The sequence below is a fragment of the Mytilus californianus genome, unplaced genomic scaffold, assembly GCF_021869535.1.
Source record: "Mytilus californianus isolate M0D057914Y unplaced genomic scaffold, xbMytCali1.0.p SCAF_2, whole genome shotgun sequence".
Classification (NCBI taxonomy): domain Eukaryota; kingdom Metazoa; phylum Mollusca; class Bivalvia; order Mytilida; family Mytilidae; genus Mytilus; species Mytilus californianus.
In genome coordinates this window covers 17,690,369-17,696,368 of record NW_026262668.1, presented here as the reverse complement: position 1 = coordinate 17,696,368, position 6,000 = coordinate 17,690,369, and positions in this window count along the sequence as shown.

Here is a 6,000-nt window from a genome sequence, read left to right as displayed (position 1 = left end):
TTTTTCATGACCCATCCTAAAATTTCAGTGTTCCATTGCTTTTGGTATACCACGTTCGTATATTGTTCTTAATATGGTTATAACTGCTGATATTGATCCCCTTCTGGTATCTGTCCGAATATTCAATCAGTTTCTTCTTCTAAAATATCAATCTTCGGTGCAGAGTTCATAACCGTTCCTGACGGAATCCACAATATTCAAATATTCAGTGTAGTGTTACGTAGTATGGAACGGAGCGGATATGAACTCTGTGTGGAGATTGCTAAAAGAGTTCTAAATTCTCATTTTCTAGATATAAAGATAAGTACAAAAATAGGCGTTTGTACGTGTACAAAATGCTGCACAGAAAACAATGTAAACCTGGCGCTATTTTACAAGATGTATTCATCAGTTAGTTTTAAATACTTAAAATAGTAGTTTAGAAGATTTTAACAAAAACAATCAACCAACAACCATTATACGTATCGGATCACCTTGAAATGACGAAATAATAAAAAACAAGAAAAACCCAAGTCCAAAGATTGGTGTTACGATACCAATAAAAGTAAAACTGAGAACAAGATGAAATAATATTATATAAGAAGACAAACGTTTTGGCACTGAAAATGGCTTTCGTCAGTGTCAATCGTTTCCCAAGGAAAGTACAAGTGTGAAAGTTCTCATATCCATATAAAGGTATTATATGAAGATCATCTTGAACTTCATAGTACGAACAAATTGGTACACTACTGACTGGTAAATGCATTTTTTATTTTCATTATCGAATGCAAAGCGAGCTAATTATCCTATCAAGTATTGTTTACTACTAAGTTTGAATTGTTGAATTTAGTTCGATTAACATATGCATATTTTGAGAATTTAAAACATGCATTACATTATCCCCATAATTACAGCAATAAAAGTTTTACATAAAATACCGCCCTTTCGAGGTGTACCACCCAAATAACATTAGGGGATGTGGCACACGCTGCCACATCTTATCTCGGCAAACATCAGACACTTTTCACTTGATCGAGATAAGATGTCCACGCGATAAATAATTTCTTCATGATAACAATCTTCTCTACTTTCAATTCTATTTAAATTTTATTACGAATTAGACATAGTTGTATTCATATCAATCTAACTTGTACATATGTCACAAATCTTTTTAAATGTTATATTTTCGGCTTTGTTTACCGAATAATTTAAATGTTATCTTTCAAAAAACGGTTCGAAAAGGAAATTATAATGCTTCAATTATAGATTAAATTTTTTCCCTACTTATTATTTCGACAGATCATCGCTAACTTGTTCTGATATGTTTCAAAATATATATATATATTTTTTTTCATTTCGCGATTTAACAGATAGTTACAAAATAAGAAATAGGATTTACGTTGTAAATGTCAAATATTGGTATTAGCGTCTCGTTCCGCCTTGACTTTGCTATGAGATGTGAGTTTTTGAAACTTCTAACAATAAGTCTTGTAATACAAAGGTTTGATATTCTTATATCGGAAAATGCCTGTTCCAAGTTAGGAATAAGGCAGTTGTTTTCCAGTCGTTTCTATGGTTCATAAAGTCGAGCGTTTTCTTTTGTCAGGTTTTATGGACTTCTCCCTTTTTTAATTTACCTTGGATCTCGGTATTTTGTGAATACATTTTTCTATCATGAAAGACCATGTCGTGTACAGGACTTTTATTCCTGAACCCTTCCTTGGCATAGATATCAAACAAAAATGAAGTCATTGATAGTAAGCTTTCATCCGTTAGTTTTGAAATTATACAAACATATTTTACTTTTAAATGTAGCTTATTCTGATAAACATTGTTAAAAAGGATTAAATTTGCCCGACAGCATTCCAAAAATTTCTATTTTGCCATGTTTTTATAAAAGAGAGGCGAAAGATACAAAAGGGACATTCAAAGTCGAAAATAAACTGACAACGCCATGGCAAATATATTCTCATGAATTTGTTCTCAAATATGATTCCCGTAAATAAACTTTCAGTCTTTTTGTCATTATTAACAGTAAAGTCATTAAAATTCCGGCGTCATATAGAAAAAAATGTTCACCAAAAATATAAGGCTTTTGATATGGTATGCCAGATTTTCAAAACTCATAAATCAATTTTAAATTTACAAATTTTGAAGGAAAAAAGTCCTTAGGGAGTCTTATGAACTCAAAACATTGCAAGACTGACGTAAATTTGACCACTGACCACAATCAGTGAATATCTTGACATTAATGACGTTGAAATTAAATAATTCAATTATATTCTCTTGTTGCCTTTTTTTGGGAACGATTTGATTAAAAGAAGTTGAATAAATCACCTATTAGTGTTCACGATTTGAATAGACTTAAGGTTTGTTGACCGATGTTAAAATCTTATAAATCGATTAGACAAAGACAAATCAAGTGACAAACAAAAACAGTGGGAATCGCATCAACTCCAAAAGGAACGAGACCGCGTGCGTTCACATGTTAAGCGTCTACAGCTATGCATGTTTCATCTGCCATGCAAATTTACATTTGGAGCAGGATCTGCTTACCCTTCCGGAACACCTGAGATCACCCCAAGTTTTTGGTGGGGTTCGTGTTGCTTAGTCTTTAGTTTTCTATGTTGTGTCATCTGTACTATTATTTTTCTGTTTGTCTTTTTATTTTTGGCCATGGCGTTGTCAGTTTGTTTTCGATCTATGAGTTTGACTGTCCCTCTGGTATCTTTCGTCCCTCTTTTACAAGTCAAAATGTCGCCATCAGGAATAGGATACAATCGATAAAATTACAGTCTTCGGTTTTCTATGTTGTCTTTTGTATACTGTTGTTTGGTTTTTTTTTTTTTTTTATCGTTTTTCGTTTTTTTTTGCTATGGTATTGTCAGTTTGTTTTCGACTTATGAGTTTGAATATCCCATCCCTTTGGTATCTTTCGCCTCTCTTTCATATGCTTTTATCATTTCAAAGAAAATATTGAAATGAATTTAAAAACATTATCACAAGTGAATACTTTAATGTTAGTATAAATTTCTATTTTCTTGTTCTTTTTTCTTGAATTTGTCCATGAAACTTCCTAAAGAGTAAAATAATACAAAGACCACTGCTAAATTCTGCAAACTATTTAGGAGTTAAAAACATAATTTTTCTCAGTGGACAAACCTCATTGTTTGAACATGACTTGCAAATAAAATTCTACAAATAATAAGACCTTGGGTCCTGCACCGAAAACCTTTTTTTATCATAAATGCCATAGTATTCGGAATAATATGCTTTGATCGTGAAAAAATAACCGGTGGATGTCCGTAAAACCATTTCGCTGAACTACGATTGACTAGATCAAACTCGATGATAGCTACTGATTATATTCAAAGTGTACAGATTTATGATTTAAAGTTCTTATATTTGAATGAAAAGGTGCAAAATTTGCACCAATGGTGCACAATGATATTAGTTTTTAAAAAGGTAATTTTGATACAATGATAGTTTAATTAGAAATTGATTTATTACAATCGTGACAAGATGTACAGATCTCTAAATAATAGACACCAAAAAATATAAAAGCATTATCATCTTAGTCCTTATGTTTTTACTTTGAACTTTGTGGTCTACTTCTTAATTCATATCAAAATTAGTTTATATAATAACTCCTGTCAATTATCAAACCTCTTTACATACCTCAAGGTGCATTTGTATGAATTCATTGGGTGCGATTTTTTTCTCTAAATTTGTTTGAAATAATTGTAAAAATCCAACGATTTATGAAGGAACAAATCAAACATATTCTTACATTTAATTGAAGACTATGGTATAGATACCTTACAGCGAAATAGATCAAATTAAGAAGTAACCATAGAAGCAAGTGAATTCACATAAAAATCTTCAGTATGGTCTATTTCTTCTACTTTGATGGAATGATAGCCCTTTTTTGTAAAATCATACTTGTTTTTTATAGTTTGAAATGTTCAATCAATAACAGAATGTGTTAGGTACTCTCAAATATGGTTAGAAAGAGAGGTTGGCACCAGCAAATTAGTTTTACTCCGCCACATTCTGTATGTGCCTCTCACAAGTCAGGAGCCTGTAATTCAGTGGTTGTCGTTTGTTGTTGTATATCATATTAGTTTTTCGTTCATTGTTTTGTACATAAAGCAGGCCAGTTTTCTTGTTTGAATTGTTTTGCATTAGTCATGTAGGGGCTTTTATAGCTGACTATGCGGTATGGGTTCTGCTCATTGTTGAAGGCCGTGTGGTGGCCTATAGTTGTTAACTTCCGTGTCAATTGGTCTCTGTTGGAGAATTGTTTTCCTGGCAATCATACCACATTTCTATATTATGATCGCTAAACCCTTCCCTTAAATATAATGCAGTGTTGTAGCATCAAAACATTGACAAAATATAAAAATCAGTTGGAAAAGGCTTGAAGCATCAAATCGACATGAAGCGCAACAGTAAATAGACAAATACATGGAGTACTGATCGTAGAGTACTCGAAGCTATTGGAATCGAGTCAAAATTAATTTCAACTAATAAATAAACCATGTTTTCCCACTTTAAAGTATGAATCTGTTCACATCCAATGGATTTAAACATTTCATATTTAGTTATGTTTGTACTGTCTCTGTATTGTTATGGTCTTTGAAAGTTACCATGTTTGACTTGTCTTTCTAGGTAGCAACTGAACTACCAATCAACGCTACACAATAAATAAAATTGTTTTTTTGTAAAAAAAAACCCAGTAATTTGAGAAGAATCCACATGATTGCCTTGCACGATTACGATATAAGAAAATATAATTGATTACAATAAGTCAAAATCTCACCCTTAATCTTTATATTCAGTCTAAACTTGATCAGATTGATACGCCTTTGTTTTAATTCATCGTTGATATTGATTTAATATTAAGTTTTGTAATTGGTGTCGTCATCGAAATCGACATCTGGTCACGTCATTTGTAAATAAGTTAATCCATATCGATTGTCGATATCTACGATATGACGATATTAACGTTATGACGATTTCGACTTCTGAGTTAGTTTTGGACATGTATTATACGTTTCGGGTGCTTCGTCTTTGTTGAGAACGGTAGGTCGATTCGGATTGTGAAATCATTGATTTTGATGCTTTAAAAAAGGGGAGAAACTAAGGCGAAAGTAATTTACCGATGTTCAAATCTCGAAAATCGATTAGTAAAGGATAAATCAAGGTATCCAAAAAAATTGAGTAATTCACATAAACTCCAAAAGGAGAGAGATCGGGTGCGTCGACAGGGTAAGCATGTCCTGATATACATGCATCACCCGCTATACAAATTTACACTCAATCAAATTTCATATTCGGGGATAGGACACTACCGATAAAATTGCACGCGGCTTTATTTGTATCTAAAAGAGAAGCGAGCGATATTCGAATTCATTAGTCGAAAATAAGCTATGGCAAAAAAAAAAAACAAGACCTATAGACAAACAACAGTATACAAAACTAAAGGTTAAGCAACACGAACCCCACAAAAAGTTGGGGGTGATCTCCGGAAGGGTGAGCAGATCCTGCTCCACACATGGCACCCGTCGTGTTACTCATGTAAATACAAACCCGGTGATAAGATCGTAGACCGCGAAAACATGTCGTTAGCAAGTTGAGACATCGGAAAATCGTATCAACCAAGAGGCAACATTTTTTCTTAAAATTTTATGAAAGATCGACAACACCATGGCATAAAGAAAAATATGAAAGCAAACAAGTCCACAAACCACTATCCAGAAAAAACTAAAGATGGATTTATACGAACTGCACAAAAAACGGCTATGAAACTATGAATTCCGGAGGGATAAGGAGTGCAACCCTCTTGTAATTCATGATTTGCGGATTGATAAGGAGTGCAACCCTCTTGCAATTCATGATTTGCGGATTGATAAGGAGTGCAACCCTCTTGTAATTCATGATTTCTGGATGGATAAGGAGTGCAACCCTCTTGTAATTCATAATTTCAGGAGGTGTAAGGATTGCAACCCCTTGTGTTCT